This window comes from Dipodomys spectabilis, unplaced genomic scaffold, assembly GCF_019054845.1.
Source record: "Dipodomys spectabilis isolate Male_0828 unplaced genomic scaffold, ASM1905484v1 ptg000227l, whole genome shotgun sequence".
In the NCBI taxonomy this organism is placed as follows: Eukaryota; Metazoa; Chordata; class Mammalia; order Rodentia; family Heteromyidae; genus Dipodomys; species Dipodomys spectabilis.
Window position 1 is genome coordinate 4367136 of NW_024870904.1, and position 24685 is coordinate 4391820.

The window sequence follows — 24685 nt, forward strand, 5'->3', positions numbered from 1 at the left end:
TGTATTTTCTGTTAATATTGTTTAGTAATACATAAGACTTCACTCTTCTGTGGATTTGTCTTTAGTGGAGACTTTAATGCTCTACTTGATTCAGGAATGTTTCTTCTCCCATAAGAAGGCTTTATGCTTTTCCAGCCCACCTATCATGTTCTGACCAGAAACTTCTAGGGTAAAATCACACAGTTTCTTTTCTGACTCTCTCATCTGGCTTCTCTCCGAGCCATGGTTCCAGAATCTTTACTTGTTGTCTAAAGCAAGAAAGAATTAAAGGATCTCTGATGAGATTCTTTTATTTCTCACTCTGTTTGACATTCCATGTTATGAACCTAATTATGTCCAAGACTGAAAAACAGAAAAAAAAAAAAGATTCAGCTTTAGGAACATGTTTCTAAAAAAGCTAAAGATGGCTTGTAGATTTAGCAGATGATCAAATCTTGCCTTCTAAGTTAAGTGCAGATTTGCTTTAGTTTGCTTCTCATTTTTTAATTTGACCACAATGTTGCCTCACTTTTTTGGGATTCAATGACACCTAGGAGGTAAGTTCTCATGGATGGTAAAGGTTGCCTAGAATCTTGTCAGACATCACATCCACAAAAATAACATTAGACTATCCTAATGAAGTTTTAATGGATTTGCTGAAAAAGTGTGGTCAAACATAATTTTGACTGCTGTACAGGACTGAGTGTGTTATAAGTAGTTCAATTAATCTCTGTTAATACTCTTGGACTTCTTTGTGGTATTTGTCTTTCTTGAAACTTAGTCCATATTTGATGGTATTTATAGAAATCTTTGTTTTTCCCTAAGTTATGTACAAGTGTAGAAGTACTGGACAATATTTCTGTGTAATTCTATATTCAGTTCTTTTTAGGACTTTTTGTCCCATCTTTGATAGTTTTACATACCTGAGAGAAATGCACCAAGTTCACATTGTTGTCACATCTTTCCTAGATTTTGTTAGACTTTGGAAGGATTTTTGTTGTTTTGTTTAAAACTATGGCCACACTAACATGTATAAAATGGTTATTTTATTGTACTTTTGATTGGAACTTTTCTCATGACTATTGATACTACTTTTATATTTTAATCTTCACAATAAATTATTTTAAGAATGCAAAAACAAGAGAAACACAGAGTAAGTTCTCCAGTGGATGTAGGTAGCAGTTAGTGCAGGGAGGGTGAGCAGACATGGTAAAGGAGAGGAATATGGTTTGATAAAAGTGTATTTGTGTATGTGTGTCTATGTGTGTGGTTGTGTGTTGTGTTTATCAATGAAACTTGCTGACTTTGGGTTTTTTTTGTTTTCATTTGCTCATTTCATCTTGTTTTTGTTGCTCTTGTTTGACATTCCTAGGGCTAGAATTCAGGGCTTGAAAACTGTTTCTGAAATTCATTATGCTGAAGGCTACCACTCTACCATTTCAGCTACAGCACCAGTGCTTCTAGAGGTATTTGGGTGCTGTTGTTGTTTATTAGGTACTGAGATATCAAACTTAGTGCTCCATGCATGCTACGCAAGCACTTTATCACTAATCCACATTGCCAGCCCCAACCACACTGTTTTAAGGAGACACGGCTGCGAGTGTGGCTCAATGGTAGAGTGCTTGCCTTGCATACATGAGGCACTGGGTTCCATTCCTCAGCACCACATCAGCAGAAAATTCATTGTGACTTATCACCAATGAAATGCCAGAAAACTAGAAGTGACATTCTGGCTGGAAGTGGTAGCATGCCAGCCTTCAGTGAAAAGCATAGGGAATATACCAGGCCCTCCCTGAGTTTAAACCCCACAGCTAACAATTGAAAGAAAAAAGAAACAATCCCAAACAAAAACCTAATTAATGTCTCATTGCTTTTGTTCTTCTACTTTTTTTTGTAGTTGTAACTGTATACTTCCTGTCATTCCATTTTCTACTGTCTTCCTTTCACTTGAGGGGTTGAACCTTCAGACTTGGACATGGAAAGTGGATACTACATACCAACCTATTCTTTCTTCTTTTAACATAAAAAGTCTGTTTATAGGACAGGGAAGTTAGCTAAGTGGTACAGTGCTTGTATCGCAGGAAAGAGGAGCTGGGTTCTATTCCTCAGGTTCTCATACACAGAAAAAGCCAGAAGTGGTGCTGTGGCTCAAGTGGTAGAGTTCTACCCTTGAGCAAATGCAGCTCAGGGACAGCACCTGACCCCTGGGTTCAAGCTTAAAGACCAGCAAAACAAAAAGTCTGCTCATTTAAATTAATCAATGCTTCCTCTGGAATTTAAAAGACAAACTTACAAGTGACATAAGTTCACTTTGAATAGTATTGTCCTCCTTTCCAGAGAGTTCATGGACCGCACACAGAACTCTGCTGTCATTTATAAACTAGCTGTTGTACAACATTAAGCATCAACACATACATTTCTGTTATTATTTTGAACACAATGGGATTTGTAAGGGTTGGTAAAAATAAGTGAAGAAAACCCTTCTTTTTTACCTATTAGTTGTGATTGTAATGGATCTATTTTCCTGTACACTCAAGTCACACACTTGTCATTGAAGTTCTCTCTGAACTATTTTCAATTTCTTTTCTTCTTAGGGCACACACATTCATACACATCCTGAAGAATTTTTACTAGTTCATCTAACAATGTTTTACTACCAATTCTCCTAGTCCACAAGTAATTGTATCATCTACATAGGACAAGACTATTACATTAGGCCACTGACTTCTCTGATAGGTCCGTGTGTCAACAGTCAGCACTACAGGAAACACGTGTGCACCTTGGCCCACGCTGCAGGTGCCATGCTGTGCTGGTGGTGGACTGATGGGTAGCACATACCCTGCTCTGGGCTTCTCACTCCTGTCCCAAGGGGCTTGCCAGGTTTGCCTATTGCATGAAGATTTTGGCACTGCCCTCCTCTCCTCAGCTGGCTCCTTACCAAACTTTTTTTTCCTGTGCCTTCCATTTTGAGTTCTGGCCTAGACCATGAGCCTAACCAACTTCCACCGCATCAGATGAAGTCTGCACATCAAACTTTTGGTAACAAACATTTAAGTTAGAATGCACATATAAAGTTTTGGCTGGGTTTTGCTCAGACTTCATAATCAAGTGAGCCAAAAGATGGTTGGCTTTGGATGCTCCAGGTAGTCATCTACTCAAAGTACTGAGACCTCTACAACAGGGACTTCATACAAGGGTGTAAGTGATCCAGAAAAATGAAAGAGAATTTTAAAAGAACTTCTCAATTCATTGAGCAAACAGAAAAATATGTACACTTAATGTTAAGCTAATTATTGGAGGAATGATGACCTAGAGCTGGACAAACATGAAGATATAAGTGCTCAAGGTAAAGCAAGGGGGCCTTGGGTGGTGCCTGAGGATCTAGTGAAAATCCTATGATAGCCTTGTTCAGTACCCACTATGCTCAGTATCCCTGCTTCTTTCCCTTGCAGTCACTCTGAGGTGCATCATTCCAGGTTAACCTGAAGAAGAAACAAGGGTTCGCCTAACAACTTGTTCTCTCATTAGCATGGAGATTGCTTGGGAATTGGAGGTTCTTGGTTAACTATTTAGATCTCTGGAGAACAGACTCTTCTGGGTCCTGACTTTGAGTCATATTAACTGCCCCTGCTGATGATATCAGAATTTTCTCTAAAATAAATATGACTTTATTTGTATACTTTATCCAGCAACATTCACTGAATGGCTATTGAAAATAATATAATTTAGAGCTGAAATCTTCATACAAAGGCAGAACTCTTAAAAAGCCTAATTTTGAAAAGGGCTACAGGATGAACTGTGTGGTAGGACTCTTGACATTCTGAAAACTTGTGTAACTTAACCCACTCTTATTGATTATGTCTAGGGTGAATATGTACCCATCATGGCTGACCACTTCTCTTCTGAGGACATAGCTTTTAGAATGAGCTGAAACTGAATAACCTGTCATTCACCCCTGTGAGTGGCCTTGAAATAAAGTGCAATCAGAAAGGGTAAAACAACAAAAATGCTTAAACACATCTGAACAGCTCAGACTGAAAAGAGTTTTTCTCCTACATCTATGGACACACAGCACGAGACCACAGTCTTCTCGTTCAAATATAATGATATTCTGGGACCTTAAATCACCACTACTTGATTCCTTCTTTTCATATGATACTGTTTCAAGTATACGGAAATATTTGACCACATTTTATATGTTGAGTTCTTTCTTTGAAGGTCTCATTCCGCACTATACAGACGTAGACCACATTTCCTGCATAGTAACTTGAACCTCTGCAAGGACCTATGAACTAGTCAGAAACATAAAGGTAAGTGTATGTGAATTCACATGACAAAAGATACAAAACTATTCCTGACATTCTATCATTACCCTGGCTTATAAGACATTTGAAAATCAACTTCAATTGAGCACAATGACTATACCCTATGGAGGACTTTAGGCTTATACAAGAATGGTAACTTTTCTGCACGAGGGCCAAAAATCCATTTTACAAAATATCTTCCCTGGCCTTGGAGTGCTTTGTACTCAGGGCCTGGGTACTGTCCCTGGTCTTCGGTAATAAAGGGACAAAATTGTTGACAGTCTATCAACTTGATTCACGGCACTACTTGTAAGAAATTTGATGATAATGGGCCATAACACTCTCACAGCAAATCCTACCTCGTTTGCCTTTCAATTGTGATCTTTAAACTTCATACTCTTTAGCAAGTAAGAATTCTGATGTGAAGCACCAGTGCCCTGTTAGATCAGGAGATCTTAATTACTTGATCCAAGCAGGACTCATGGTGTCCACACTACAGGATGCAGGTCCTTTTGCAATCACTTGGTAAAGGATTGTTTACTTATCATTCTGTAAACCATATCCAAATTCTTCCACTAAATATTTGGAAGAATGTATTGTTTACACAGATCATATTATTGGTCCTCAGGTTGAATTCAGGGGCCAAAATTTGTGAGGCTTCCTTTACCTTCTATACCAGATGCCCTTTTGTATCACTGATTTTTCACCTTAGGGTCTTGCTTCTCTGCCTGGTCCTTTCCACACACTAATTTTATAATTACCTTTCATAGGTAGTAAAAAAAAGATAGGCACATATGACCAGAGCCATGCTTTTATTGGCTAACATACCATTTTCATGAAGATTTTGCATGGGATAGCCTACTAATACTATTAATTTCAGCTTCCTGAGTAGCTAGGATTCCACACATGAGGGAGTTTAATTGCTCATTTTTAATTACTGGTCTTAAATTAAAAGAAGGAAGTGTATTTTACCCATTCAGTGAGTATTAAGTCCCTTAAATTCTGAGTTCAAACAAAGTGTTGGCCAAATGATAATAACAAAAATAATACAAAACATTAATATTATCATCAGGCATACTTTAAATGAATGTGGTATGTTGGTTCATAATTTGAGCTATATAACAGGCCTAGGTAGGACTCCAGTCTGTGAACCATCCCTTCTCAGAAAGCATAGTTTGTAAACATGAGAGAATGAGCGATTTCCAAATTGATGGTGTGTGTGTGTGTGTGTGTGTGTGTGTGTGTGTGGTACAAGTAGGAAGGCCAAAGGCACACACAGGTGCCTCCCAATCCCCCTATTTATTTTTACTAGGCCTCTGTAGATAAGTAGAAGTGTTGGGCTGGGAAGTTGGTTCAATGTTAGAGCACTTGCCTTTCATGCATGAGGTCCAGGGATCAATTCGCCAGCACCACAAAAACAAAAAGAAAAAGAAAGCTGGAAGTGGCCCTGTGGCTCAAGTGGTAGAGTGCTAGCCTTGAGCTGAAGAGCTGAGGGACAGCACCCATGCCCAGAGTTCAGGCCACAAGACTGGACCTCCCCACCCCACCCCCTCAAAAAAAAAAAAGCAGAAGGGTAAATAGTGTGAGGGAAGAGGTTAAGGGAGCAACTAGCTAAATCTTACAATGTGAAGTCCACTGTCCTTATCTTGTAAATGGAATCATAGGCAAGATTTAAGGATTCTTTTTTTATTGTGAAAATACTGTAAAGAGGAGTTTTATTTTTGAACAATTGAAATACTGAAATTGTTGAAGCCACAAGCCTCCTGTTCCCAGAGGGAGATTTCTTCAGGACAGCCCACAGGGCTCATGCTTTGATTCCTAGCTTTTATGGAGGCCAAGATGAGAGAATCTCCATTGAAGCCAGCTCCCGCTGGCTTCAACTCAGTTCCTGAGTTCAACACCTGATATTGGAACAAAAAAAATTCCTTCATGAAAGTGTGAAAGTAGAGCTCTTCATGTAACCAAACAGCTCTGGACATATGTAGAATGATTGGCTTATATAGGATCTGGAGTCTTGGTCTTGGTTTACTAATTAAGCACTTTCTGATGTAACAGACATTTTTTCTAAATGCTTCCAAGATATCTTTAATTGCATAACTATACAATGGCATCTATCTTGGCTCCAGAAATTCTAATGTTAGGTCAACTTTTGTGTTTCTGTAAAAGAAGACAGTATATTTGTTGGAAGCCACATTATGGAAGATGGAATACTGGAGTCTATTACACAGCTAACAGTCTGCAAGCAGCCTGTTGTAACAAAGACTTGCAGTCCACAAATACACTTAGACAGCTTGGAAACAGAACAGAAAGGAAAAAAAAGAATAATAACTACACCAAGAAACCAATCAGCACCAAGAGAGTGATGAATTGGGACACTAGGATGACCAGAGACAAGCCAGGAGACAGGACACAGGACATGATCACAGAGACATGTGGCATGGCATCTAGTGTCACTGCTGCTCCAGCCTAAATAGGGCCTAAGCAGGAGGCAGGGCTACAGGAAATTCCCAGTTCCACAAACTGAACTAACAGATTGAGTAACATATCAGACAAATGTCCATGCCTGCTTCCAGGGATCCAGCCACACCCATCATTTGGGAGGCAAGTGATGGATGGGGCATTTCCTTCCCCCTGCATGAAGACAAGATGCCAGACCTCACTGTCCACCATGTGGCCAATAAGGCACCAGCCACACCTGACCTCCTTACTTAATATTACTGAATATTAAATCAATTTATAAAATGATACATCCTCTTTATCGTTTTGTAAACAATTCAAGAATTTGCTTTTTGTAAAAGCCATTTTTCTTGAGCCACACCTCTGAAAGAATAATTCTCCCATTCACCAAAAATTAAACATTCTTCTTTTGAATAGTTTATTTCTTACTTCTTCCTCATTCTTTCCCTTCCTCTTTCCCTTTCTCACTTCTCTCCTTCCTTCTTTCCTTCCTCTCAGGGCCTAGAAGTGGTGCTGTAGCTCAAGTGGCAGATAGTATTTATTTCAATTTTTGTGAGATTAATATCTTTGTGTGCTTGATTATTTCCACTAATGTCATATCTTACATTGGCCATCTATGAGATAACACAGTTGCGACACACCATTCACACTGGTGTTTTATTATAGCTCACTCAGCAGAACAACTAAATGGGCTAAGAGTGAATCAATCACCAGTGATTGTTCATCACCAGTGATTAATTAAATAAAACAGCAAGCACTGAAGATATTTTGAAGTTTTCCCCCAAGTCAAAATGCTGAGACTCTTGTCTTTATAAATCCACCATATTTTTATAATATATATTTTATTGTCAAGATACTGTACAAATTGGTTATACAATTATATGAATTAGGTCATGAATACATTTCCTATCGAGCATTGTTACCCCTCCGAGAAAAAATTTACTACTATGTATGTACTGCAATAAGGACTAATATCTTCCAGCAGATATTCCATTCAATAACTGAATGTTAGTCATTTGTACAGTAATACTGGATCACACAAATAGAGGAGGACTTAAGGGAGCAATAGAAAAAAAGTTGCTCTCATGTTCTTGCCTCCAATCATAACAGTCTTCACTCAACTATTGTTCCCCTAACCATGTTGGAGATGATCTGAATCCAGTCCCAAAGGGAAAGACCTCATATTTCTTAGAAGAGATTATCAAATTACCCTAATATACCATTCCTTATTATAAAAGATGCAAGTTAATAACTTCAATCTCTGAATTACTTGTTATAACTGGTCATTTCCACATGTTTGGATAATATTGAATGACACCATCCCCACTCAACACGATGAAAATGTGAGAAATGTTGGCTCAAAAAGAGTTGAAGAGTGAAGAATGGTTTTCCATCACACCTAGCTGATCTCTGCGATGAAGGATTTCTCTGTATAATTTACACAGGTTTTCTGACAAAGATTTTCCTACAATGGGTTTCTTTCCTGGGTGAATGTTCTAATACTTGCTGAGGGTTGTCTTCTGGTTGAAAGACTTCCTCTCATGTTTATATTTACAGAGATTCTGTCATGTGTCCAGGTCTCTAATACCTGTTCAGATTTGACTCCTGGCAAAATGTTTTCTATACTCATAATTTCTTACCTGTCTATGCTCTCACATATGCTGAGGACTCAGTTCTGATTGAAAGTCATTTCACGTATGATCTATGCACTACTTTCTTTTCTCCTATGTGAGTCAGTTCTCTGATGAACATGAGGTATTCCTTTCTGATCAAAGGATTTCCACATTTGTAATATTTTTAAGATTACTCTGCTGTGTGTCCTATGAACTTGGATCCATGAATACTTGGTAAAGGACTTTCCACAATTGTTACATTTGTATTTTCTCACCTGTGTCTGTTCTCTGATGCAAACTGAGTTAGGACTGTTTCTTGAAAACCTTTCCATTAATTTTTGCTACATAGGATTTCTCTCCTCTTTGAGTGTGAGGTTGTGTGTTTGTGTGTGTGTGTGTCTGTGTGTTTTGTGTGTTCTATGATGAACCCTGAGTTGTATCTTGTAGTTAGAGGACTCCACATGTGCTATATCATAAGGTCTCTATCCTGTATAGGTTCTGTATTGCAATTTTAATTTTCTTACAGATCAAAGACTTTCCCATTTGGTACAATCCTAAGTTATTTCATTTGTGTGAATCAACTTATGTGTGTTAAGCTATGACCTCCAGGTCTTTCCACACTGGTTGCATTCATAAGGTTTCTCTCCTTGTGTTCTGTGATGGATGTTATGGTGTGCCTTCCAGGTGAAAGAATTTCCATGCCTGCTATATACATAACATTTCTCTCTGGTGGGGTTTTTTCTGATGGACAGAAAGGTGTATGTTTTGGGTGAAAGACTTTCCACATAGCTTACATTCATAAAATTTCTCTCTTGTGTGTGCTCCCTGATGGACAGTAACTTGGAGCTCTTGGCTGAAATATTTTCCACACATATGACATTCATAAGGTTTCGTTCCTGTGTTTGTTTTCTGATGGACAGTAAGGTTTGATTTCTTGGTGAAAGACTTTCCACACATGTTACATTCATAATGTTTCTCTCCTGTATGTGTTCTCTAATGGACAGTAATGTGTACCTTCTGGGTGAAAGACTTTCCATACACGTTACATGATAAGGTTTCTTTCCTGTGTGTGTTCTCTGTTGGACAGTAAGGTTTGACTTCTTGGTGAAAGACTTTCCACACGTTACATTCATAAGGTTTCTCTCGTGTGTGTTCTCTGGTGGACAGTAAAGTGTAGCTTCTGGGTGAAAGACTTTCCACACACGTTATATTCATAAGGTTTCTTTCCTGTGTGTGTTCTCTGGTGGACAGTAAGGTTTGACTTCCAGGTAAAAGACCTTTCACACATGTTACATTCATAAGGTTTCTTTCCTGTGTGTGTTCTCTGGTGGACAGTAAGGTGTGCCTTCTGGGTGAAAGACTTTCCACACACGTTACATTCATAAGGTTTCTTTCCAGTGTGTGTTCTCTGGTGGACAGTAAGGTGTGCCTTCTGGGTGAAAGACTTTCCACACACGTTACATTCATAAGGTTTCTTTCCTGTGTGTGTTCTCTAGTGGACAGTAAGGTTTGACTTCTTGGTGAAAGAATTTCCACACACGTTACATTCATAAGGTTTCTTTCCAGTGTGTGTTCTCTGGTGGACAGTAAGGTGTGCCTTCTGGGTGAAAGACTTTCCACACACGTTACATTCATAAGGTTTCTTTCCTGTGTGTGTTCTCTGGTGGACAGTAAGGTTTGGCTTCTTGGTGAAAGAATTTCCACACATGTTACATTCATAAGGTTTCTTTCCAGTGTGTGTTCTCTGGTGGACAATAAGGTGTGACTTCTGGGTGAAAGACTTTCCACACAGGTTACATTCATAAGGTTTCTTTCCTGTGTGTGTTCTCTGGTGGACAGTAAGGCTTGATTTCCAGGCAAAAGACATTTTACACATGTTACATTCAAAAGGTTTCTCGCCTGTGTGTCTTTTCTGGTGGACAGTAAGCTCTGACTTCTGGATGAAAGACTTTCCACACATGTTACATTCATAAGGTTTCTTTCCTGTGTGTATTCTCTGATGGACAGTGAGAGTTGACTTCTGGGTGAAAGACTTAACACACATGTTACATTCAAAAGGTTTTTCTCTTGTGTGTGTTCTCTGGTGGACAGTAAGCTTTGATTTCTGGGTGAAAGACTTACCACAGATGTTACATTCAAAACGTTTCTCTCTAGTATGTGTTCTCTGGTGGTTAGTAAGGCATGCCTTTTTGGCGAAAGACTTTCCACACATGTTACATTCAAGTTTTCTCTTCTGTGTGTGTTCTCTCATGGATAGTGAGGTTTGACTTCCAGGTGAAAGACTTTCCACAAATGTTACATTCATAAGGATTCTTTCTTGTGTGCGTTCTCTGGTGGAGAGTTAGGTTTGACTTCAAGGTAAAAGACATTTCACACATGTTACATTCAAAAAGATTCTCATTTTGGTGTCTTCTCTCATGGACAGTAAGATATGCCTTACTGGTGAAAATCTTTCCACACATTTTACTTTCATATGGTTTCTTTCCTGTGTATGTTCTCTGAGGGACAATAGGGTGTGTCTTCTCGGTGAAAGACCTTTTATATTGTTTATATTCTTCAACTATAGAAGACAAATGAGGACTATATACAGCACACATCTTACCAGGTTCACTGAAAACACTCATGTTCTGATTCCCAGTGACCTTTTCTGTGCTCATTCCTAAGGAGTTCACATTATTCTTAATCAGTTCTGACTTCTGTTTTGAGCTCAAATTAAAACTTCTTATAAGTCTCACTTTTTCCTCCCCTGGGTTACTATTCATGACTGCTACTTCAGAGAGATATTTATTGTGACTTTCCTGACAGGTGCTAATCACATCCTCCATTTGTGGGACATCTAAAATGCATAACAGAAAAATAGACAAAAACATAAATGAAGTCCATAAATTCCTTACTGTAAAGGTATTTTCTCACATTTTAAGTGTTACAAGATTTTCAAATATCAAAGCATTGTTTTCTGCAGAATATAAACTTTTCTCTGCAACATACTAACTATGAATGTAGTACTGACATTTTACAATGGAAAATAATGTTTTTCTGTATTTCAGATTTTTCTATTTTTTTCTAGGAAATATTTACTCAAATTGTTCATCTACATACTCTTAATGCTTCCATTCTGAATGTCACTCTATGCCCAGCACAACTCATAAGCTATTGTCCTGATGAGAGAATAGCAGCACTACCATTCTCCTATTTTCCTCCTACCTGCATAATACTAGTTTAAAAGAAAATGAGATCTCCTTTTGTACATGTCCTATTGTCTTTTTCTCTTAAACAATGACTTCTCTACAGACAAGGAGAGTTGCTAATATTAACTACAATGGCACACCAAATTCAGTTTGTCCCCAGTGAATTCTGGATTGACAAGAATACTATTGCTCTGTACAGCTCAAGATAAACAGATCAACTGGGCTCTGGACCCATCATTAGCATTGTAGATGCTTTAACTCACCTGTGAAATTCTTGTCTGAGGCTTCTCTTATCCATGGTTCTGAACCTTGCTCCAGCCTCACAATCAATTCTGGTTTAGGTACACAGAGCCCTATGAATAAGAAACAGTGGAGAACAATTTGTCGTGCTGGGTCATCATTAACATAAGGTCGCAGACATCCTGTTCACAAGGTTGCTCCTAAATGTGGTTCCTCAATTGTTGTTGTGGGGGCAGTCTTGTTGTGGGACCTGAACTCTGGTCCTGGGCACTGTCCGGCAGATCTTCAGCTCAAGACTAACACTGTATCACATGAGCCATAATGCCAATTCCGGCTTTTATTTTCTGCTTATGTGCTGCTGAAGAATTGAACACAGGGACTCATGCATGGAAGGCAATTCCTCTACCACTGAGCCAACTTCCAAACCCATGGTTTCTCAATTCTTAACTGCTCCATTGTGGAGTAGAATCCACCTTTGGGTTTATTTTGCCAACTGCATGGCTTGAACTCAGCTCTTTTGCTAAAAGCTAGCATTCTACTAGTTTGAGTCTTCACTACGTTTCTAGTTTTTGAATGGTTAATTGGAGATAGTCTCATGGTCAATTTTTTACAGCTGCTGGTTTCAAACTGAAACCTTCAGATGTCAGCCTCCGGAGTATCTAGGATTTGTAGCTTGAACCACTAAACCCTGTATCAGGTTTGGTTTACAAATACACACTTTCACCTACTGATTTCCAGAGCATACTGTCAGTAGTAATGTATGTTCTATTCTGGACTCTAGATCCACCTATAACAATTACCCAAGTCTAGGAAGTCAGTCTCCTATTAGTAGATCATAGCTTAGAACTATTGTCCAAATACTGATTTGCCTTCTTAAAAAACGAGAATAAAATTAGCTCTTGTGTTACATATAATGAAGTTGAAGTTTCCCTTAGAAAAAAATGACACTTCCCATGGCCTGCAATCTTTTTTTTGAAAATGTAATGGTCCAAAGGCTTACACCTGTAATCCTATATTTAGGAGGTGAGATCAGAAGAGGCAGGTTTGAAACCAACTTGGGCACGGAAACACAGAATATACCCCAAAACAAAAGTGAAAATAGAATTGTGGCTCAAGCACTAGTGTGAAAGACAAACAACACCAAGCTCTCAGACTCAAATTTGACTGGCTTTTATACCAGCAGTTTTTTACCTGGGAATGGACTGGAATCTTCTCCCTAAGTAACATAGTCTAATGTCTACTAAAATAAAAGCACTCGGGGCTGGGAAGGTGGCTCAGTGGTAGAGCGCTTGCCTTGCATGCATGAGGCCCTGGGTTCGATTCCTCAGCACCACATAAGCAAAAAGAAAAAATCCGGAAGTGGCACTGTGGCTCAAGTGGTAAAGCGCTAGCCTTGAGCTGAAGAGCTGAGGGACAGTGCCCAGGCCCAGAGTTCAGGCCCCACGACCGGACCCAAAAAATAAAAAATAAAAATAAATAAAATAAAAGCACTTGATCTTCCAAGTAAAAATAACCTTTGCTCACCCAAGAACATGAGGTTGCTATAGGTCTCCAGCATTACATCTCTATGAAGGGTCCTCAGACCAGGATCCAGATCCTGCCACTCCTTCCAGGTGAAGTCCACAGCCACATCATCAAATGACACCAGCTTCTGTAATGGCACATTTCCATCAAGAAATTAGACCTGGGTTATGAGAATTCCAACCTGGAATTTCATTATGCTGCATGTATACTTTTGTCTTACATAAAATGTTTGCAGCTACCTTTGTTATCTATTCATTGGGAGAATTAAATACCAAACTAGAAATATTTGACAATACATAAACCTGGTCATTAAAATACTCAGATTTGTGGGGCGCTGGTGGCTTATACCTGCAATCCTAGCTATTCAGGAGGCTGAGGTCTGAGGATCAAGGTTCAAGGCCAGTCCAGGCAGGAAAGTCCATGAGACACTTATCTCCAATAAACCACCAGAAAATGAAAGTAGCACTGTCACTCAAGTGGTAGCACTCACCTTGACTTGAAGAGCTGAGGGAAAACAACCAGACCCAGAATTCAAGCCCCAAGACCAATAAAAAATTACAGTTTCCATAATGCATGCAATCACATTTCTGCTGCTAGCAGAAGAGACAAGATAAAAACTCTAAGGAGACAATAATCTGGCATGATAACATTAAGTCTAAGGAGGTGTCTGAAAAATTATATTATCATTTTTGATAAAATTTCAGTACATACCAGGGTAAAAATGAATTAAACCAATATTTTTCCTGCATTTACACATACTGCTTCACCATAAATCCTATTTAGACCTTCTATTAACAAGTACTCTCAAAAGCAAGCAGCACACATTCAGAATATCACATGGAATACAGAACATAGAGCATTGCTAGATCTATGAAAAGCAGTGTCCACATGAATGTTCAAAAAACAGTAACAGTACTCCAGAAAGTAACTAATGATTGATTAGGCCCTTATAAGATTTAATTGAGTTCCCACATAAAAATATCCGTGGTTTACCATGTTTGGTTTAAATGCTAAATATTGAAATGTGGTCATAGATACCCTGATATTTCCTTCTTATGTAGAAAAGAACTGCTACCATGAAATTTTGTGAACTTTGCCTACATTCTACAATACAAAATATAGGTGGGAGGGAAAAAAATGTTCCTTGACAAGGTTTTCATTTTAATAGGCCTTCATGGAAGGTGAAGGCAAATATAGAGAGGCTCAAGGGACACTCAAGATGACAAAAATGATAAATATGACCAAATGCTCAAACGCATCACATATTCTTGAATCCTTTCTCCAGAGTATCTCTAAGGATATATTTTCACTTGTGTTAGTTAATAGTGAAATACCTCAGAGATCAAAATCAATTAGTGAGCAAACATCTGTGAGATTTTGCGGCAAGTGATATTTCTAATTGAGAACATCTTGTCACTGTATTATTTTTTTTTTCAACACTAGTTCCAATCTTATACTGGCAGTGAATTAAAATATTCAACAGTAGTGGGATGGAAAAACAAAATTAAATACCACATCAAATGAAGTTAGACCAACACAAAATCAGGAGAAAACAGATTTTCTTGTAGTGTATCAATTGGTAGAAGGAAGTACTTTTCTGTAGGGAACTCTGAAGTTGGCTGAAGGGAAAAAGGTTTGAGAAGTTGGAATTCCAGCCTGACAGCACTGAGAGAAGTGAGAGCTGGCTGCAGAAGGCTTAAAAGAGAATTCTGGAGAGGGTTAAGAGACTGGAGTGCAGGCCTTTTCCTTACTGTTGGAAAGATAGCATCTGAAACTGAGGTGCTGTTGACCTTGAAGGCTAGGTAAGGTGACCTCCATGTCTGCATTTTCTCTGGGCGACAGTCTTCTGTCTCAGGAGAATAAGGAAACATGTTTTCCTCACAACCTGTTATGGCTCTGATTGTACTATTAATATAGATACTTCTTTTTTTTTTTTTTTTTTGTCGGCCGTGGGGCTTGAACTCTGGGCCTGGGCGCTGTCCCTTAGCTCTTAAAGGCGAGTGCTCTACCACTTGAGCCACAGCGCCACTTCCAGTTTTCTGGTGATTATTTGGAGATAGGAGTCTCACAGTCTCTCCTGCCCGGGCTGGCTTTGAACCGCGATTCTCAGATCTCAGCCTCCTGAGTAGCTAGGATTACAGGCGTGAGCCACCAACACCTGGCAGATACTTCATTTTTGCATGTTATCAAAGGTAATCTTCCCAGTGTGCACTCAAGGAACTATAGGAGCTTTCTGGCGCCCAGGGACAAAGTGCCAGAGAGCCTTTGGAACCCTGGTTTCCCGTACGTCTATCTGTTTGTGTTTTTGTGTGTCTCTACTTTTCTTTGTTTCTGGAATCCTGTAGAACTCTCTAGGCAATAATTTTCCTATACTACTGGTAAGAAAAATGTCAATCCTAAGAGGCATGTCAGCAACTTAAAGCTGATCACTACGAAAATCTTGTTCCAGATAGATCATTTGAAGAAAAGAAACAACTGAGACACATATGGAGGAAAGAGGGAACAAAAAAAGAAAAAAATGATAGAAAGCTAGATACAAAGAGAAAGAAAGAGAAAAATAACCAACACTAGCGAGTAGAAAATCAAAAATAGAGTTCTGAGGATCGCGGTTCAAAGCCAGCCCGGGCAGGAGAGACCGTGAGACTCCTATCTCCAATAAACCACCAGAAAACCAGAAGTTGCACTGTAGCTCAAGTGGTAGAGCGCTCGCCTTGAGCTGAAGAGCTGAGGGACAGCACCCAGGCCCAGAGTTCAAGCCCCACGACCGACAAAAAAAACAACAAAAAAAAGAAAATAAAAAATAGAGAGAGAAAATAGAGGAAAGAAATCTTTTCAGAATACTTTAGAAAACAAACAGGAATTTGTAGAAAGACCATAAAGCTTAGCAACAAATACAGGCGAAGTTTCAAGTAAGACCAAGACCATGAAGCAGTCCAAGAACTATATATGCAGAGTAATGTAAGTACATTTAGGTTAATCATTCCTTAAGAACACATGAAGGTATGTATGACCACACTATTTCAGCAATTCCAAGAAAATTTCATTGAGATAGTTTAATGTTACTCATGAGGAAGTGATCTGGTGGCAATCTATCCTTCACTTTCCATGAGAAGTAACCTGCTTGGTGTCATTACATCACATAACAGGTAGGACTACATTTTATGACAAGATGAAACCTAGACATTCTGAAGCTAATCTGAATTCAACTTAGAATATAACCATTTGATCTGCTAAACCTACAAGCAATCCTTATCTGCTAATTTACAAGCCTTCTTTATCTGATTTATGAAAATGGTACTGAGGCTGAATCTGTGTGGTTGGTATTGTTTTTAATTCTTGGACATCTTTAGGTTCATATAATGGAATGGAAAACAAATGAAAAATAATAAAACTACTTACCAGAGATCCATTCATTTTGTCTTGCTGCTGACAACGAGCAGAAGATTCTGGAAACATGGCTGGGATATAAGGGAAATGATGCATTCAGAAATGAATATGTGAGATTTTGGGCCCAGAATTTCCTCTTGCAAACATGATACATGGGATGCAAAACCGTAAACTTTTTTTAAAATTTTTATTTATTTTTACCTGAAAAAGTAAAGCCTTCTTATAAGCAAAGAATCTTTAATGTCTCAGGCAGAGCATTAAAGTGTCCAATAAACAAATCCAGTCAATTTCCTGTTAGATAGATATTATTAAAGCAACTAATTTCTATGTTTATGTACACACTAAATTCAAAGAAATGAATGGCCCCACTGGAATTATTGAATAATTGAAAGCAAAAACACATATTTCCACTAAAAGTTATTATTACTGAATATACTTAGGGATGTATGAAGTACTTTATTTTCCTTTTTTTTTTTTTTTGCCATTCAAGGTGCCTCAACTCTGGGCCTGGGCTCTGTCCCTCAGCTCTTTACCTCAAGGCTAGTGCTCTACCACTTGAGCCACAGCACCACTTCCAGCGGTTTCTGCTTATGTGGTGCTGAGGAATCGAACCCAGGACCTCATACATACAAGGCAAGCACTCTACCACTGAGCCACTTTTCAAGCCCATGAACTGCTTTTTTAATACAAAAGTATCATAGGAATCCATTGTAATTTGTGTTCTACCTTATTCATTTACATATTTAAACACCGTGGATAACATGTATGATGTAACTCAGTAATTTCCCCCCAAAGTTAGAGAGAAAAATGTATATAGAATATATTTCTTATGTTATACTACTTCAATAATGGATGTCAAATGGCACATTTCACTCTACCCATTGCACACATATGCAATGATTAGCAATTTGCCATTTAAAATGCTTTGTCCAAAGGGACATGAGTAAAGATGAGGTAAACCCAGGTTTGAAAAGTCCCTAACGTTCATTTCCCTAAACAGTCATGCGAAGAACCTTGGCCATCCTAAAGATACAACATAAAATAATCGATATAGGCGTGACACACCTGAAGATAAGTAACACCTACAGAGCATACAAACTTGCATAAGACATATTACCTCAAGTTTTCTTCTGTGAATTTTCTTTTTAGGCCACATGTCCCAGACCAACACTTTCTGTACAACCAAGCACAACCAACCAATTAGAGCTAGCATTAGCAAATCCATAGATGGCACATTTAATGTAAGTTTGCATGATTACATACTAAAAATCACAGTGTTAACAGGCTGAATAAATTAGCAAAAACAGGGTTAGGGATTACTACATGAATAGATACTTTCAGTCATAACAATTACCCCACCATCCCAAAGCACAGCCTCAGGTACCCTCTCATAACTATGCTCTGGCTTATTCCTCAATCCAGCTCATCATGCCTCCTAGAAATTAGTTTAATCTTGCAACAACACAAAGTGATTGAGAGTGGTGTAGGAAAGAGTTCCACGTGAATCTGGTGCTCAGGGAAGTAGCAACTATTTTTGCCTAAGGCAAAGGAAGCTAGCAACATCTTCCCCTTCCTTGCTTTTCTGCTTCTTCCCTTTAGGGCTTCTCAGAATTGACAAGGTCTGTTCATTTAGGATAGAGATTCCTATTCATAGGGTGCTCTGCTTCAAACATTGCTAGGCTTCATTCCTAAAAATACAGGACCAGCACTCAATACTCCAATATCCAGTGTACAACTGTCTCTAGAAACAGTGTCGAATACAAACACTTGTGAACTCAAGCCAGGAGATTAAAAACTCAAGCCAAATAGATTAAAATATCTCTAGGAGAAAAATCACAGAAGCCAAAATACAACTTCAATGTAAGAGAACTCAAGGCAGGCACACACCTCACAATTTCACTAGAATTCTTCCTGTACTCCTCTTACACCTAGGCAAAGCAAATAAAGTCATATGGGTTAATAGAAGAATCCCTTGGTCTTGGAGTACAAATGCACAATTCTTGGGCTCTCCTGGTCTGGACAATCACCCAGCTTGCTCTCAGACATTTGAACCTCAAGCAAATTATCAACTCCATACTGGAGAAAAGCATGGAGAGGGAAGTAGGCGCTTTGGTTCAAGTATCAAGCTCTCCCTCTGAGCTGAGGAGCTCAGGAATGCTGCTTGCAGGCCCAGAGTTCACCCCCCACCAAACAAACAGAAACAGAAAAACAAACAGAAACCTGTGGAGGGGAGACTCCCACAGCAATCACACAATTCCTACCTGACATCAGTTCCAAAGCCTGAGATTCCTTCAAGTTACAGCTCCCAAGCTCCACTGCACAGAGCTGGGCGCCAGCCTCCTGGCTCCCACCTGTGGAAGGCCAAACTGTATTTCTGCGCACTTCCAGCAGCCAGGCAAAGGAAAAGAATCCGGAAGACGCAGACTAAAACGCAGGTGGTGGGCGGGGAGACGCATGCGCAAAAGCATCTTCTGCCCCACCTCCACCCTCCAAAAAACAAAAACAACCCAGGACTTTCAAAGAAAATAGCCTCCGGGAGACTACAATTCCCACAATGCTCGGTGCCACCCTCCTACATACCTGGGAACAAGTGTGCTTGTGTGCATTAGGACTTTTCTCTCCCTGTTGTGGAAGTTAAGCTCAGTTTCTTGAAAACCACTGTTTCCTCTTGAAATACATAAGACCAACCAGAAAATGGATATATATGGGGAGAATTGGCTACATTGGCTTTTCGATTCTTAATTCTAATAATGAAATTAAGGTTATGAGACGGCGTTGCTTATACCTTTCTGTTTATTCAATGCCTGCCTTCTACTGAATGTAAATTATATCTCTGTTTTGTCTTAAATTTTTTTAATACATCTCCTCTTACTTTACAAAGGTATTCACAACCACTAAACTTATACCTTGGTCATTTCCCATTGCTGTAATATATACAGTGGCATAAAATAGTGAGATTGTTATGTAAATATGCAGCATAATACTTCTGGTGATTTGGATTTCACAAAATCTAACAATTAATTTTCCAGAAACTCCCCAATTCTATCTATTAAATCAAATGAGTTTTTGTTTTTTTTTATAATTTTGCATTTCATTTAAGGATTTTATGTTTTGTTTTGTTGTTGGTCCTATGGCTTGAACTCAGAGCTTGGGCACTGTCTGTGAGCATTTGTTATGCTCTATTTGCATTTCCTTTAAGAATTTCTTCAGGTTACTAGTGAAAATTTCCCAAACAGGGATTCTTATGAACAAGGCACATCACCTCCATTCCCCTTCAAAGAGATAGTGGTTAGGGGGGTCAGGATGAATGCAGGAGAGATAGAAGAGTGAAGTTTATGCTAGGCTATGTTGATGTGAAGCTTAATCATTTGCAAACCAGTATGCTTTTGTCTTTCCATTTTGCATGTGAAAATCTCTTTAGAATTCTTACCTCTTCTCTGATCCTAACAGTTCCTCTCAGTAGCTTTAGGCTACATATCTAGGGGACCTCAGACTTGTCTTCTCAGACCTTAACCATTAAAGTATGCAGTAAATCTTTGTCTCCTGCCACAATCCCATCAGAGCACAAGCAAGGCTCTGAGAGCCAGTGGGATGATAATTAAGGAGACAGAGAGATGGCTGATGGCACAATTCTGCTATAAGTCCCAATGCTTGTGTAATATTGGCCTAGACCCACTGTGCCCAAAAATGTAAACAGCACACATCTTTCCTCATTCTATTTCAATACATCTTTTCCACCCAAGCCTCCTGTCAGTTAAAGCCCCAGGCCAAAAAACTAGAACACACACATCCTCAAACCAAGAAAGGGCAAGGACTTGCAGTCCTGAGGGTGGGAGACAATGGCCCTGGAGCCTTTGCTCACATTTTGTCTACTCCTGGCAGGCACCCCAGGGTCTGCAACAGTCTCCCTCTCTCTTATTAGAGAACCTACCCTTGTCTCTTACATGTTTATTGTGATTTTTTTGTAATCCCTTCCATAAAAAATAATTGGGAAAGACTGGATTGGAAACTTTCACATATGAATTTTAGTTCTCCAATGTATGGGTTCTCCATGTCTCTATTGTGGACCAGAAATATTCCTCATGAAAATGAGAATCAAAGAGCATATTTGAATGTATAGACTTCAACTTAAAAGCACCTCTAACAATATAAAGAAAAAATAATTTCATTCTTTAAAACTAAATTCCTGGGAAGTGGCACTGTGGCTCAAGTAGTAGATCGCTCTCCTTGAGCTGAAGAGCTGACAGACAAGTGCTCAGGCCCAGAGTTCAAGCCCCAGGACCAAAAAAAAAAAAAAATCCTCCCTAAAACTAAATTCCTGAGACACAAAGAGATAAGGATCAGGAAAAAACTGGGGCACTCCCTAGAATACCTGTGAAATGCAGTTTTCTTTTCTTTTTCTTTTTTTTGGGGTGCGGGGGTCCAGTCATGGGGCCTGAACTCTGGACCTGGGTGCTGTGCCTCAGCTCTTCAGCTCAAGGCTGGCGCTCCACCACTTGAGCCACAGCGCCACTTCCAGCTTTTTTTTTATCATGTGGTGCTGAGGAATCAAAACCAGGGCCTCATGCATGCAAGGCAAGCACTCAACCACTGAACCACCATCCCATCCCTGAAATATAGTTTTCATTGTTCAAGCCTACATTTGTGATGAATTTCTTTATTCCTTTATCCTTTTGTTTTGTTTGGTTTGGTTTTTGGTCATGCCACTTGAACTGTGAGCCTAGGAACCATCTCTCAGCCCTTCATCTCAAGTCAAGTGCTCTACATTTAGAGCTAAAGCACCAATTCTGGTTTTCTGGTTTTTATTGGAGATAAGTGTCTCACAGACAATGCTGGCCAGGCTGACTTTGGACTGCAATCCTCAAGTTTCAGCCTTTGGAATCGCTAGGATTAAAGACATGAGGTACCAGCACCCAGCTTGCATTTCTTCTCTTTTATGTCCCAGCCTTGGGGCTTGAACTCAGTGCATGGACACTGTCCCAAAGTTTTTGCTCCACATTAGCACCCTAGTACTGGAGCAACAATTCCACATTCAGCTTTTTCTATGTATGTGGTACTGAGGACTTGAACCAGGGCTTCATGCATGTTAGGTAAGCACTCTACCACTGTTGCGGGACAGCCACAACACAAACAGTGCTCTGGAAGGGCAATGGGATGATAATGGAACAGACTGAGAGAAGGCCAATGATGAATCTCTCTTTATTCCAGCAATAACCTTAGCTATAGACACTTTCTAGATCTGTCCAGTGCTTGCATCACATTGCTCTAGGACTCACTGAGTCAACAAGTGCATACCATATGCATCTTTCCTCATTCTAGTTCAACCTTTGTCCACCAAACTCCTAGAGGTAAGCCCCCCGGCCCAGACAAAAAGTGAAGTACATATAGCACTGAAGGTTGGAGTCCGTGGTTGTGGATCTTTTGCTCACCCCTTGCCAACTCCTGGCACCTCAGGGTCTGCACCATTTCCCCCTTTTTCATTTTGTAAATTGAGCAAGTGTCTATCAGCCTGAACCTGGAAAAAGCAGCAGAATGGAAGAAAAAAGATATACCAAAACAAGAAACAGGAAAATGCCTAAGAAATAGCAAACCCTCCCCCACAGTGTAACCCCCGCTTTCACTATATTTGATGTCAGTATAACATGTGGAGGAGATGGGGACAAACAAGTCGTTTAAGGATTCAGGTGGACCTGATGCAACAATGAGAAGTACAAAATGTCATGTCAAAACCAGCTTTACAATGTCGGTGTGGGGGGGGTGAGAGGGGGTATGATTGGGTGGGGGGAGGGGGGAGGCTGGGAAGGGAGGTGAAGGGTAAACAAAGGAGGAGGCTGCAATGCTTGGTAAGAAATGTATGCATTATCCTGCCCATATAATTGTAACCCCTCTGTACAGTATGTTCTCAAATAAAATATAATAAAATTAAAAAAAAAAAGAAATAGCAAAAAGAGTGCTATTTCCCAAGGTGAATCCCTTCAGGTAATGGAGAAGTGATACAGCTAAGCCTGCGTGGTGGAGTGACCAATACCAGATATCTGACCCTGAAGCTGCGTAATGTCTAAGTTCAAATTATCAGAGGGCCAGATTCCTCAAATATGTCACTGGATATTGGTCCAAATCATATTTCCATCATATTCAAGAGGGATAACACAGATGTACTGACAATTAGCATGACACATCATTTTAACTGGGTCTTTAGCAGGTCTATGTGATTATCAACATACATCATTGCTGTTTCTAAATCATAAAACATACCACAATCATTTTGTCCATTCCTATATGCATCCCAAGGTACCAGAAATGTTTCAAACTAAAGTATTAACATGTTGTGCTGTATATATTGTTTCTGCAAGGATGATAGAAGCAGGAGCACTAGCAAGAAGAGTCAGGGTAGCAATAATGAGGGCAACCAATATTCCCCAAAATCTGCAGCAATGGCTAAGAGTCCTCTAAACCTCAATAGCAAACAGAGACCCAAACTTATTATAGCATGGTTCTATCAACTGAACATGCAATGTAAGTTAAGGGGATTGCACAGTAAGCTAGGATTACTCATGCAGTTAGTGAGAACATAATTTTTCCTGCAAAAGGCATTAAACACCACCCCACCCTTGAAAACCATACCCAGCCCAACTACTAGCATGTATGGATACATAACACAAGCTTGCACAGTAAATGATACAAAACCATGAAACAGGACAGGTCTCTGAAACAGAGGTATGGGATGGTGAGAGGCATTAGTTCAAATAGGCCTCATGGCAGCAGTCAGGCTCAAGTTGTCAGGGTGAGCTTGTCCACACAAACTGACAAACATGGGAGCCAGCAAGGTACCACTGATCATGTCACTCCTCTGAGACCAGTCCTACCTTACATACTGGGAGACTCCTACCACCAGACCAGTGGACAAGATGTGAAATCCACAGGCCCTCCAGGACGATGGATCATCACAACCATGGGAATCGCTGGGCATAGTGGAACCCAAGAGGGATGCACCACATCTCCTGCCAAAGAATTTTTGCAAGTGTTATGCTTAAGCTCCATCTTTTTCCATTGTTTCACCTTTTCTTTCAAAGGAAGTCAGACCCATAATCTATCCCTGAATACCTTACATATTTTTACCTTCTACCTCAGGATCTGCAATAGTCAATAACTGTGATCAATGAAGTAAGAGGATATAATATTTGTATAATAATGAGACTTACGTCTGTGAGCAATGAACAATTCAAACGTAATGTAGTAAGTAAATTCTATTTATATTAGTACAATAAACATGATACATAGAAATGAATGTTTGAAAAATGTAACCAAGAACAATGACAACTATGGGACACAGCTAGGCTAGGAAGCACCCATTTTTACCTGATCCTTATGTCCTTGCCTCTCAGGAACTTACTTTTAACTTTTACAGAAAGAAAGAATTCTACCTTTGAAAAGAGAACTGCACTTTGGACCCACCTCAATAGCTTTTGCTGCCTGCTCCTTTGTTTCAAACTCCACAAACGCAAATCCTTTTGGATCTCCAGTAGACTTATAATGTGGTATACTTATGTAAACAACGTTGCCACATTTCCCAAATACTCTTTCAATCCAGCTGTGATGAACATTTTTGGGAAGTAATTCCTGTAACAAATATTAATAAATTCAAAACATTTTGTCTTTAACAATGAATAAAGGCTTGTCTCTTAAAACTTTCCATTAAATGTACTTGCCACATAAAAAAAAAGAAAGAATTCTTTTTCCTTCATATTTTATAGGTGCTCCAATGTTGCCATCTATACATCCAAATGTGCCTCAGGATCTCCATTTTCATGAGGAATAGCTAAGGTCCACTAAAAGAGGGATGGAAAACCCTTACACTGGAGGACTGAATATCAGGCATGAAAATTTCCTACACAATCCTTCCCAGTCATGATGTGGGGAAAGGATCATCAACAATCACAACAAACCCTTAGGAGACAAGCTTAGGATGTCTGATATGAGGGAGGGAGGCAAA

The 24685-nt window shown here is 39.4% G+C and overlaps 1 pseudogene; it reads right to left on the reverse strand.

Annotated features, from left to right (window-relative positions):
* Positions 1-9578: 9578 nt before the first annotated feature.
* LOC122123334 overlaps positions 9579-24685 on the reverse strand; it is a 28331-nt pseudogene continuing 13224 nt past the window's right edge.